Here is a 13,870-nt window from a genome sequence, read left to right on the forward strand (position 1 = left end):
CTCTGCCAGGCTAGGCCTGACTACCTCTGGGGCAGTTCCTTCAACAGGGGTAGGGTCAGTTCCCTGAGGAAGCTGGCTCTCACCTAGTGTCTGGGAGGGGGAAGACTCTTTTTCCTCCTCAATGCTCTCTGTTTGAGTGGAGTGATCCATTGTTTCAGGCTTCACAACCTCACTATCTGTTTGAGTAGAGGCTGAGACCATTTCAACCTTGCCAACCTTTTCAGGAGGGCACTCAGTTTGTGTTTGGGCTGTGACTGTCACAGCCCTCCTATCCTGCTCTGGAAAGTCTGTCTGAGCCTGGGCAGTGGCTACCACTGCCCTTCCAACCTTTTCAGGGAGGAATGATGCGTGGACTGGGGCTGTAGCTATTACTGCCCCACTAACCTGTCTGGATAGGCCTATCATTCTGGAGTGAGTTTCCTGCTCCACCTCAGCCCATGCTGAGAGTTCCAGGTCATTCCCCAGTAAGCAATCTACAGGTAGGTTATCTGTCACTGCCACTCTCATGGGCCCTGTGACATTACCCCAGCTGAGCTTGACTACTGCCATGGGATGCCTTCTCTTCACTCCATGAATGTCTGTCACCTGATAAGTAAAACCAGGGGTCAGTTGAGCAGAGGGGACCAGATGGTCACTCACCATGATGAGGCTGGCCCCTGTGTCTCTGAATGCCTCAACTTTCTGACCATTCACTAAAACTTATTGTCTATACTTTCCCAAAATGTGGGGTCCAGTAGTGAAGTTGGCAAACCCCATGCCAGTCTCACAGACAAGAGTGTGGTCAGGGAACCTGGCTAGGCCATAGTCCTCCTGATTGCCCAAAGTAATGCCCACCACATTCTTGGGGGCACTCCCACCACCTGGGGGATTACCACTAGTGGTAACAGTAGGTCTGGGAGTGTTACTTGGGGGTATGTTTTCCTTATTGCTATTTTTAGGGCACTTGGCATCACTTTTGTAATGGCCCACCTGTTTACAGGTATGGCAATAAGGTTTCTTCTGTTCTGAAGGAGTGTTCTGGGACCCACCACCCTTGTTGGAGTTTTGGGGCCCTTGGGAAGTCTTCTCTGTGGATTTATCCCCACCCTTCTCTTGAGGCTTGGTTGATTCCTTTTTCTGGTCACCACCCTGGTTTTTAGGCCTAACCCTGGTTCTGACCCATTTGTCTGCCCTCTTACCCAATTCCTGTGGAGAGGTCAGATCAGAGTCTACCAGGTGCTGATGTAATAACTGGTTCTGACAATTATTTAAGATTTTCTCCCTCATAATTAGATTATACAATCCTTTAAAATCAGTAACCGTACTACCCAGTAGCCAGCCTTCAAAAGCCTTAGTGGCACAATCAACAACGTCAGTCCAATCTTGAGACTGAGTTTTCTGGGTGTCTCTGAACAGCATCCTGTATTGTTCAGTGGTTAAACCAAACCCATCAACCAGTACATTCTTCAAGACTTGGTAATTGTTAGCATCCTCCACCCTTGTGGTGAGGAGCTTATCTCTACCTTTACCATCAAAGGAGAGCCACAAGATAGCTGCCCACTGACTTTGGGGAACACCCTGCACAGTGCAGGCTCTCTCCAAAGCAGTAATCCATTTGTGGATGTCATCCCCTTCTTTAAAGGGGGGCACTATCTTATTCAGGTGCTTTGTATCAAAACTCCTTTCCCTATTGCTAGGTTTATTGCTGCCACCAGTGGGCTGTAGCCCACATAATTCTTGCTCTCTAGCAAGGGCAAGTCTCTCTTTGGCCAGGGCAAGTTCTTCCCTTTCAATCCTCAGTTTGACTGCCCTTTCTTCAGCTTCATACACTCTCCTCTTAGGGGAAGACATCCCTCTGTGAGAAGAGTTGAGAGAGCCATTGGTTCGAAGGGATCTGTTAGAGCCTCTTGATAGAGACCTAACTCGTCCATTCCCAATGTTAAGCTGACCTGAGAGTGGCCCCAGGGGTCCCCCAGTACCAATCTCATGTCTGCTTAAGTTGGACCTGGTTAGTCTTCTGACTTCTACCTGTCCCTTATCTGCCTCATCCCCTGACAACTGGTCATCATCCTCATCCTCAGCATCATCTGCTTCCTGGAGGGGATGGTCGTGGCTATCAAAGGGTCCCTGTAAGGAGGGCAAACTTCCTTCTGGATTAGAAGGGTCTGGGTTACCAGCCCTACTGGCATCATAAGCCTCTAAGAGACCAATCAGAAAGGAAGTGGTGGGGTTAGACCCCTGTTTTAGTTTCCTGAGAGTACACACTTGTCTCATCTCATGGAAGCTAAGAGCAGCATATTTTGAAGTAAGGACCTGTGGAGGGTCCACTGACACAAGGGGATACTCAGAGTTTCCTCCTTTGTCTGACATGCTGATTCTAGTGTGGTGTAAGTGATGCACCTACGTACACTATGTGTTTACCTAATGATCCCTTGCTAAGAGTTGCAGCCAAGGTGTGCTAGGCCTTGAGGAGCTGCAACAGCTGGTTCAGTAGAACTCAGAGTATTCTAAGCTTTAGTTATATGTACTAACAGTACTTATGTGATCTTTCAACAAGATATTCTTAGGATACGTGTGGTAAAACAACAGCAAGCTCAAATCCCAACCGCTGCTCACCAATGTGAGAAGGTGGCCTGATATGCAGTGCTCACTATTCTAGTGAACACTATGTATCAGTCCAGCAACCCTTATTGATGATTGGTTGTAAGTCAACCTTATAGACCAGCTATCCTAGTAGCGTGGATACGAGCAGTCTAAGGCTAAAGACTCGAGAGGGCGTGTTAAGCCAGCTGTTTACCACACATATACCCCTTGAATACCAAGTGAAAGGACACCACACAAGTGTTATGAAAATAAACAGTTATTTATTAAGAATCACAACAGCCCTGTTCTCTTTATGAGGACAGGGTACTAAGCACAAACCAAAACTCTTACAAAAATACTTAAGTTAGCACAGTATATACAAATGCCCGAGGGGCACGGAAAACCATATACTTGAAAAGTGGAATGCGAAATTACTAGCAGGTAAGTACAGTACTAATAGGCTTTGGAATTGCTAGGACTTGACTATAGAATCGTTAGATTACTTCTAGGAGACCCAGGGGACTCGGGTGCAGTGTGTGCACTCTCACGCGTGATGCGGGACAAAGTCTATGGTAGCTAGGAATTGCAAAGTTAGTGTTCTCGGGCGAACCCGACCTGGTAGGAGGAAAACGAAAGTGGATTCGGACCCTTGGATAGTGAGGCTATGCTGGGGCACCGAAATGCCGAAGTTACCTAGCCCAGGGGCTGCAGCTGCATAGGACTCAAAAGACGTCGGGAATCCTCGTTGCCGGACCAGGAGCCTGGAAGAAAGAAGTTGCTGGCAGGTGACCAGTGAAGAAAGTTCGGTGGATCCAATCCTGGATCGATGGAAGATGACACCTGAAAGCAGAGGGGACCAAGTTCGAGACTACTAGCCAGTAGTCAGTGGGCACCAGGAGGGCACCGGATGCTCGGAGATCTCACGGACCAGGAGGCGTTGTCGGCGACCAGGATGGAGGAGCGAGCTGTCCCACGAAGATAGAAGCTGTCGGCGTCGCTGGACGCAGGATTGGGCAACAAAGCCTTGGCAAATTCAAGCCCACGCGGTGGACCTAAAATGGCGTCTGGAGTGGACCAGGAGAGTCCGGGGTGCCTCTCTTGAAGAAGGAAGCAAGGGCCAGTCTGGAGCAATCAGACCAGCAGCAGTGATGTCGTCGGGCGTCGTTCAGAAGGCCACAAGCCAGCCGGCTAGTAGCCAAACAACGCGGTGCACAGCAAACAGCAGAAGGGCCCCACGCAGATCGTGGAGATGCAGGGAGGCTGACCTTGGGTGCTGGAGCTGCGCAGGGTCGGGGCTTCTCGGACCCCAAAGCACTCACCCGTGGAGGACACGGTGGGCTTGTTGTAAAGATGTCGTGCAGTCTTGGTGATCGTCGGTCCCTCGAGGTCTCGTCGCACTCACGGTTATCAGCTTTGCTGTAGAGGTGAGTAGAGGTCAGAGGTGCCAGGGAAGCCGGGTCTCGTCGAGCTGGGTCGTCGGATTCGTGATGAAGGACTTGCAGCAGACCGCAGTGTTCTTTAGGATGGTGCCTGCGGATGCAGGGTGACTACTCCTTAGCCACAAGGGAGAATCTTGATGAAGAAATCTTGAAGTCCTTTCACAGAAAGTCGTGTCTTGATTCCAAAGATGATCTAATTTGAACAGGGGGCCCGCTCCCATCTTTATACTAAAAAAAGGGGGCTGACCCGGTGACTAGGTCCTGCCTATGGGTGGGACTAGGAGGGGGGTGGTTACACCCCTCTGCCATGCCGGACTTTCCCCAGGTCAGGGGCTGGTGTGCCCCTGGAACTGGTTCTGACCGGCCTATGCGTAGTGAGCACCGGGGTGCCACTCAGCAGTCACCTTCCTGTAAAGCCCTGCCTACCCAGGATACACAAAACCATGTCTGGGACGGTGCTAGCACCGCCCCTGACAGGAAACCCTTTGTCCAGGCTCCCCTCGCTGGAAGGACTCCCAGCTGCAGGGGGTCAGACTCGTGTCTGTGGTGGCAGCATCCATTTTGTGGAGCTGAGGCTTCAGTTAACTTTAACCGGGGTTCACAGTTACATACATGTCGTGTCCCTCTAGAAGGGTGGAATGCTAACCCCGTCGCCAGAATTGGCGAGGGGTTAGTATTCCAATTCGTATGACACCTTACTCGACATGTTTTGATAAAGCAATACCAATGTTAGCATTTAACCGCGAGGATTATAATGCACTTAAGAGTATATGGTATGCGATATCATGGAACAGCTATTAGGACTAGATTCCGCAAGCTGCAGACAGGCTCAGCTCATGCTAGAGCACCATCTCACACGATTCCAAGCACTCTGCCTTCAGGATTGTCAAGGCCTGCCATAGGAGTGACTGATAGGAATCTGTGTGTCCATTTTAGGGTTAGGTATAGGTATACTACACCTACAGCAAAGGGTGATTACACGACTTTGCCCCAGCTGTCATGCAGCCAGTTGTGTCAAATTTAGGAGGCCAGCCAGGGGTGGCACAATACATGCTGCAGCCCCTGGCAGCCCTGGGTACACCTATGCCCTGAGTTACAGGGTCTGATAGGGTGGCCCAGTACCAATTGGAAATGCACCTAGGGTACATGGAATCCATTTTAAAGAGAGAGCAGTAGGCCTGGGGTCCTGATTGGCAGGGTCCCAGGTCGACTATGTCCAAAACCAGCTAAAACACAGGGCAAAAAGTTGGGGGCAACCATAGTCAGGATGTACCTTCCTACACCTTGTGTTTGAGTGTCCTCCATATATTGCAGTATTATACCTTTATGTTTACTTTATATGCTTTTGTAACCTGCACACGTGTCACTTTTTCCTCCTGTAATGCACCGTTTGTTACCTCTTGTATTTTGTTAGCTCACGATTGCCACTTTTGCCTCATGCAATGTAACGTTTGCTTTTGTAATTTGTTCACTTGTAATGTTCTCATGTATCAGTTCTGTTCCTATTGTGAAGTATTGTGAAGCGCTCTGACACCTTCGGGTAAAGTCTGCGCTATATAAAAACGCATACATAAAATAAAATAAAATAAAAGCACACGATGTATTGCATCAAGGAGCAGCCTTCGGGCATGCGTTGACACACAGCTTCAAGAAAAAAAAGAAAAGCACACACTTCTCCCTCCCCCCTCCCCACCCCACTCCACCTCCCCCCCCTCCCTGATCACCCGGTGTTCCTAAGAGAAGGTTAGAATTTGTTCAACTATAATAGTGCGCTACATGTGTATGTCACAAAAATTAAATTTCCCATAAAAAATAAGTTCTTTGTCAAGACGACTGTAACCTTTCTTTTCTTTACAAATAAAACAGAGCATCCGGGAATGCATCTTTTGTTTTACGCTATTAAATAAAAGATATGATATTTGTGTCCATTTCCCCTCTATATGTTTTATTTAAAATGCCGTGATTTTGGCAAAGTACAGTAGAGACTTTTTAACACACGACTAATTTCATGTTGTCATGAATAACTGCACTTCTTAACAAAGGGATGAAATGAGCACTTTGTGCGTCGAGTCGAGCCAGCCAGGAGTCGAACCTGGAATCTTCTGCTCCGTAGGCAGACGCGTTATCCATTGCGCCACTGGCCCACTGCTATCTGTACACGACGGGACTAGTACTAGACTACATGTGTATGTCACAAAAATTAAATTTCCCATAAAAATAAGTTCTTTGTCAAGACCACTGTAACCTTTCTTTTCTTTATAATTAAAACAGAGCACCCGGGAATGCATCTTTTGTTTTATGCTTTTAAATAAAAAAAAGATATTTGTGTCCATTTCCCCTATATATGTTTTAATTAAAATGCCACCATTTTGGCAAAGTACAGTAGAGTAACTTTTTAACACACGTCTAGTTTCATGTTGTCATTAATAATTGCACTTCTTAACAAAGGGATGAAATGAGCACTTTGGTGCGTGGAGTCGAGCCAGCCAGGAGTCGAACCTGGAATCTTCTGCTCCGTAGGCAGACGCGTTATCCATTGCGCCACTGGCCCTACACGACGGGGCAGAGTACTAGACCAGTGCATATGCGCTCTGGGATATGGTCGGTAGTGTGCACGCTAGACAGGTTGAATAAGCTGGGAAAATTATAGCTCTTTCACATTAAGTAGTGAAGAGTCAAATACTGAGGTCTATGAAGGGATCACTTAAGGAACTCACCGAATGTACAGGCAATAAAAGTCACAACAACTTTAACAGCCACTGCTCTCTTGGGCAAAGAGTAGTGATGTCACTTTGTATATTTTGTTCCCTGCTCTGATTGGATCAAAGTCTTTTCGATTTGGTCAGAACTCGCGATTTAACTAGTTATTTTCCACTGCAGTGCAAGTGCAGAGGGCGGTGTGGCGGGAAATACAACTGTTTGCGCACATTATACATCGCAACTGGAAAGAACCACTGTTCCGCAGACACAATACATTTGTTATTTATTTTTCTAGAACCGTGGCCAATGGCCATGTACTAGTATCACAGATGCCACGTTATTTTGACCAGTTTAAATGGAAAAAGTCACTAGCAGCTGCATCCGTGACAGCCATTATGAAGGTCCGCGCCTTCGAGACCACGCTTGTAAAGGTGCTTTTAAAAAAAATTTCACTAGCATTTATTGTTCGATGAAAATATTGGGCCCTTTGGCAAATCGACAGTTATCTGTTTTACAGTTAAAACAGACCTATCGAGAAACTCTGTTGGCCCACTTTAAAAACTAAATATTGGCGTTAAATTCCTAGTATGTAACTTAATCAAATGCGTAGCTGTTTATGTAACGAAATTTACAGGTCAGTTTATTATAAAACCAGACAGGACGGAACTTCATGGTCTAACAGGCATGATGTAGTTTCTTATAATGTTTATAGATCATTGTAATGTTTATATTATTGTTTGAAAAAAGGTACCTCCACAATTCGAGGCAGCCAGGAGTCGAACCTGGAATCTTCTGCTCCGTAGGCAGACGTGTTATCCATTGCGCCACTGGCCCGCTCTGTATGAAGTCTTCAGAGAACAGGTAATAGCCAAATCACAGGTGAGGTGCTACAAGTTGGTGCTGTGACAGACAGTAAGGATATAGCGGCGCACTCTACAATAGAAAACACACAGTTCTAGAAGCTAAGTACAATATCAACTCATTTCAAGTCGCAGCTCTGAAGCCAGCCTACAGGTTTGTGGAGCTTCAGAGCCCTGCACACTTTACTGCTTTGCAGAGATGAATGCTGCCTTCGAGGGGAAAGGCTTCTTGGCTTTGCCTCCTCTAACTGCAGAAATGCGGCTGGAGCCTGACATCTTACAATTCCTTCCGTTATATATAACAATATATAACATTTTGCAGACAGTACTACATTACAACTACAAACAAACTACTATATGCTATAAACAAACAAAATCAGTTCTACAGTCTTTCAGATAAGATGGCCTGCCAGGAAGCATCCTGTTGGCCTTGCGCCTGTGGTCACACAATGAAGGGAGCAGGCGCTGTAAGTATTGGTTGGGTACTTCCGTTGATAATGACTAGGCCACTGATGCCAGAAGCCTCAGCACACACTGATATGTACGCACGTGGGCTACTTTCGTGCTTGACCGGTGTTCCAAGGAGTGCTGTACCCCCATCGAGCTTTGTACCCTCTGTGGTGCCGTATCACCGGGGGTAGGAATACCTAGGCCGCAGAGTGGGGCCTAATCTACACTGTTTCTAGGTGTAGATTTTAGCGTTGGATGGAGAGAGAGGTGGGCGAGGGGATAGACGTTCATATTGGATGCTGTCCATGACGTTCACGGATGCCCCAGTGTCGATCAGAGCATGTACCGGGGATCCTGCGATCGGTACGTCGCACATTGGTGGCGGCAGACTCCGCGCACCATCTCTGCCAATGAAGGACACGAAGTACACCTCATCATCATCGTCTTCCAAACTAAACACCACGCGGGAAGCATCACTGCAAGGACCAGGGTCTTCAAACGACAGCTGATGCACACTGCCAGAGGCCAGGGGCCGGCAGGGTGCGCAGTGAGGCTGGGGGTGAGGATCCGGAAGACAGACAGGGCCCCTGTAGCCACGTGGTGGGCCTCTCCAGCGTCAGGGCACTACTCGCTTCTCCCCCTCCAGGGCGCTCGCCGAGGCATCACACAGCGGGGGGGGGGGGGGGGGGGGGGGGGCGGCGGAAAGCGTGTCCCCGGGCCCAAAGGACAGGCTCCTTGTGTTTGAGTGTCCTCCATATATTGCAGTATTATACCTTTATGTTTACTTTATATGCTTTTGTAACCTGCACACGTGTCACTTTTTCCTCCTGTAATGCACCGTTTGTTACCTCTTGTATTTTGTTAGCTCACGATTGCCACTTTTGCCGCATGCAATGTAACGTTTGCTTTTGTAATTTGTTCACTTGTAATGTTCTCATGTATCAGTTCTGTTCCTATTGTGAAGTATTGTGAAGCGCTCTGACACCTTCGGGTAAAGTCTGCGCTATATAAAAACGCATACATAAAATAACATAAAATAAAAGGACACGATGTATTGCATCAAGGAGCAGCCTTCGGGCATGCGTTGACACACAGCTTCAAGAAAAAAAAGAAAAGCACACACTTCTCCCTCCCCCCTCCCCACCCCACTCCACCTCCCCCCCCCCCTCCCTGATCACCCGGTGTTCCTAAGAGAAGGTTAGAATTGGTTCAACTATAATAGTGCGCTACATGTGTATGTCACAAAAATTAAATTTCCCATAAAAATAAGTTCTTTGTCAAGACCACTGTAACCTTTCTTTTCTTTATAATTAAAACAGAGCACCCGGGAATGCATCTTTTGTTTTATGCTTTTAAATAAAAAAAAGATATTTGTGTCCATTTCCCCTATATATGTTTTAATTAAAATGCCACCATTTTGGCAAAGTACAGTAGAGTAACTTTTTAACACACGTCTAGTTTCATGTTGTCATTAATAATTGCACTTCTTAACAAAGGGATGAAATGAGCACTTTGGTGCGTGGAGTCGAGCCAGCCAGGAGTCGAACCTGGAATCTTCTGCTCCGTAGGCAGACGCGTTATCCATTGCGCCACTGGCCCACTGCTATCTGTCCACGACGGGGCAGAGTACTAGACCAGTGCATATGCGCTCTGGGATATGGTCGGTAGTGTGCACGCTAGACAGGTTGAATAAGCTGGGAAAATTATAGCTCTTTCACATTAAGTAGTGAAGAGTCAAATACTCAGGTCTATGAAGGGATCACTTAAGGAACTCACCGAATGTACAGGCAATAAAAGTCACAACAACTTTAACAGCCACTGCTCTCTTGGGCAAAGAGTAGTGATGTCACTTTGTATATTTTGCTCCCTGCTCTGATTGGATCAAAGTCTTTTCGATTTGGTCAGAACTCGCGATTTAACTAGTTCTTTTCCACTGCAGTGCAAGTGCAGAGGGCGGTGTGGCGGGAAATACAACTGTTTGCGCACATTATACATCGCAACTGGAAAGAACCACTGTTCCGCAGACGCAATACATTTGTTATTTATTTTTCTAGATCCGTGGCCAATGGCCATGCACTAGTATCACAGATGCCACGTTATTTTGACCAGTTTAAATGGAAAAAGTCACTAGCAGCTGCATCCGTGACAGCCATTATGAAGGTCCGCGCCTTCGAGACCACGCTTGTAAAGGTGCTTTTAAAAAAAATTTCACTAGCATTTATTCAGTGGCGGCTGGTGACATTTTAAAGTGGTAGGGCGTAACATTTTGGCTGAGCGTTATGTGGTGAGAGTGAAGCGAACAAGCCTGACCAACATTGTGGAGGGGTTTGTGGGAGTTCTTCACCTGATAATTTATTTCAAATAACGAGATGGCAAATGCTGTATTGTAAGCAAATTTGAGAAAGCATGAAGTTAAATATCAAGCATGGAATCCCAGGTTAGTCACTTAGGCTCTTTGTGTGCTCCTGTACGTCAGTTACCTTACCTGCAGACATTGAAAGCGCTTAAGCAACTGAACAATCACTTTCGCTCACATTTCTATATGTGACTTAATGGCCACTTACCAACCACGTGTGCTTATTCTTACAACTGAGCCAATTAATTGCACTAGGTGAGGGTAAATACAGCTTTGAGTGAAGCGAAGACCCACTCTATGTATTGTGTGAATTTAATAGGTGCTACTCCAGCCAGATATAAAAACGTCATATCATCCTCAAGCGGTGGCTACAAAGCAGAAGCCCCCAAATGTCGTCACACCCCAAAAAAAATACTTAAAACGTAAATATGTCTTCTGTGTAGCAGCTTGCTTACGTTTTAGGGCCATTTTTACAATTCCTCAAAGCATTCCTCTTTATTTCCAACTGAATGTAAGTCTCCGAAGCCAGTTATTCCACCTGCACCTCTATTAGGCCTGGAGACATCAGGTGTGTACACAAGCCACAAGAAGAAGTGGGCTTTGGCAGGGAAATCATTTCATGAAGGTATATGCTACCAATTAGTTGTCACCCGTCTTGTCATTAGCTGCTGTATTTATTAGCCTGTGCACTACTTGAAGTCCCAGAGGAATGGAGTCGGCCTTTCCAGAAGAAAAGGAGATCGCCAGTGACATTGCACAACACTAAGTTTATTTTTTTAGGCACTGGATGGATACATTTAGGCAATGGGTGAATTAAGTAATTTGCCCAGGATCACAGGATGCTGAATTGACGGCAGGATTCAAACCGATCCCCAGATCCTAATTTGGCAGTTCTGGTTACACACACACAATCATGCACACTGCCACTCACAGACAGTCATGCACTGCACACATGCTTTCACAGTGATGTGATACACAGATATACAGCCATGAACACACACAAACCCATACAATCAGGCACACGAACACACACGCTATTAATACGATTTTACCTTTGGACATTTGACCTCCGCATGATTCTTCCTCTGTGATTCTGTCTCCAAAATTAGAACTACGACCCTTTGACCGGCACAGCCTAGGCTGTCACCAAACTCTACAGACAGGTACCGTCATTCAAGACGACTGGCGATAAAAATACAGACATAATTAGGCAGGCGCGCTGTCTTCACCAAGTTATTTGAAAACGTTTTCAAATTAATTAATTGCGATTATCATTCCCTTTCTATCCCGGAAGTGCAGAGAGAGAATCGGGAGCTTGGCCTTCCTGCAAGCTGCTACTGTCCGGAACGAATTTCCAACCACAACTGCTCTTGTTTCTTGGAATGCTTCAGGCCACGGCCGGCAGTGTGTTCTCACAGCAAACTGCGCAGAAATATGGTTTAGCAGCATCTGTCACGGCTCGCGCTACAATACTCGGGGAGTGGTTGGTTAAAAAAGACCATTATAAAGAAAAATAAACTTACCAGATCCGCGCAGCCTCAGCGAGTCCTCCTGGGCCGGGGTCTGACTCCCGCATTGGCAATTACCACCTGCTCTCGGCCAATCCAGTCGCTGCTCCAGGAGCCAGCGCCAGGATTAGCTTGAGCAGTAACGCGCATATTGTGTTTAGGGCTTCACATTTTTTGCTACCAACCTGCACATGCGCACTAGGCTGCTCATTAGAAGAGCAGCATGGAACAACCCTCGCTCTTCTAATGAGCAGCCTAGTGTGCGCATGTTCAGGGCTGGTGCAAAATGTTTAAGCCCTAAGCAGACCATGCGCACTCTTGGTGTGCGCTCCATCAACCAGGACGTCAATCAGACACTTGCAGCTGAACTGCTGTAGATCTGCCCCGCCCCCTTCTAAGCTGACTACCTCCGGCGGCCTGGGAATGGATACAGCCAGGGATTGTATTGTGGTGAGTCAGAGAGAGAGTCAGAGAGTGACGTGTGATGGCAACCCTCGGTGGGGCACCGCCCAATCGCCCTAATGGACGCACCGCGCCTGCATTTATTGTTCGATGAAAATATTGGGCCCTTTGGCAAATCGACAGTTATCTGTTTTACAGTTAAAACAGACCTATCGAGAAACTCTGTTGGCCCACTTTAAAAACTAAATATTGGCGTTAAATTCCTAGTATGTAACTTAATCAAATGCGTAGCTGTTTATGTAACGAAATTTACAGGTCAGTTTATTATAAAACCAGACAGGACGGAACTTCATGGTCTAACAGGCATGATGTAGTTTCTTATAATGTTTATAGATCATTGTAATGTTTATATTATTGGTTGAAAAAAGGTACCTCCACAATTCGAGGCAGCCAGGAGTCGAACCTGGAATCTTCTGCTCCGTAGGCAGACGCGTTATCCATTGCGCCACTGGCCCGCTGCGTATGAAGTCTTCAGAGAACAGGTAATAGCCAAATCACAGGTGAGGTGCTACAAGTTGGTGCTGTGACAGACAGTAAGGATATAGCGGCGCACTCTACAATAGAAAACACACAGTTCTAGAAGCTAAGTACAATATCAACTCATTTCAAGTCGCAGCTCTGAAGCCAGCCTACAGGTTTGTGGAGCTTCAGAGCCCTGCACACTTTACTGCTTTGCAGAGATGAATGCTGCCTTCGAGGGGAAAGGCTTCTTGGCTTTGCCTCCTCTAACTGCAGAAATGCGGCTGGAGCCTGACATCTTACAATTCCTTCCGTTATATATAACAATATATAACATTTTGCAGACAGTACTACATTACAACTACAAACAAACTACTATATGCTATAAACAAACAAAATCAGTTCTACAGTCTTTCAGATAAGATGGCCTGCCAGGAAGCATCCTGTTGGCCTTGCGCCTGTGGTCACACAATGAAGGGAGCAGGCGCTGTAAGTATTGGTTGGGTACTTCCGTTGGTAATGACTAGGCCACTGACGCCAGAAGCCTCAGCACACACTGATATGTACGCACGTGGGCTACTTTCGTGCTTGACCGGTGTTCCGAGGAGTGCTGTACCCCCATCGAGCTTTGTACCCCCTGTGGTGCCGTATCACCGGGGGTAGGAATACCTAGGCCGCAGAGTGGGGCCTAATCTACACTGTTTCTAGGTGTAGATTTTAGCGTTGGATGGAGAGAGAGGTGGGCGAGGGCATAGACGTTCATATTGGATGCTGTCCATGACGTTCACGGATGCCCCAGTGTCGATCAGAGCATGTACCGGGGATCCTGCGATCGGTACGTCGCACATTGGTGGCGGCAGACTCCGCGCACCATCTCTGCCAATGAAGGACACGAAGTACACCTCATCATCATCATCGTCTTCCAAACTAAACACCGCGCGGGAAGCATCACTGCAAGGACCAGGGTCTTCAAGCGACAGCTGATGCACACTGCCAGAGGCCAGGGGCCGGCAGGGTGCGCAGTGAGGCTGGGGGTGAGGAGCCGGAAGACAGACAGGGCCCCTGTAGCCACGT

At 47.2% G+C, this 13,870-nt stretch overlaps 3 non-coding genes across 3 annotated transcripts; all 3 read right to left on the minus strand.

The window, feature by feature from the left end:
• Positions 1–6,072: 6,072 nt before the first annotated feature.
• TRNAR-ACG (transfer RNA arginine (anticodon ACG)) lies at positions 6,073–6,145 on the minus strand. Its single transcript has one exon. It is a non-coding gene; the product is annotated as a tRNA-Arg (tRNA).
• A 334-nt stretch (positions 6,146–6,479) lies between these two features.
• On the minus strand, positions 6,480–6,552 carry TRNAR-ACG (transfer RNA arginine (anticodon ACG)). The gene has a single exon. It is a non-coding gene; the product is annotated as a tRNA-Arg (tRNA).
• Positions 6,553–9,537: 2,985 nt separating this feature from the next.
• On the minus strand, positions 9,538–9,610 carry TRNAR-ACG (transfer RNA arginine (anticodon ACG)). Its single transcript has one exon. It is a non-coding gene; the product is annotated as a tRNA-Arg (tRNA).
• Positions 9,611–13,870: the final 4,260 nt, after the last annotated feature.

The sequence above is a fragment of the Lissotriton vulgaris genome, chromosome 5 (genome assembly GCF_964263255.1).
Source record: "Lissotriton vulgaris chromosome 5, aLisVul1.2, whole genome shotgun sequence".
Taxonomy (NCBI): domain Eukaryota; kingdom Metazoa; phylum Chordata; class Amphibia; order Caudata; family Salamandridae; genus Lissotriton; species Lissotriton vulgaris.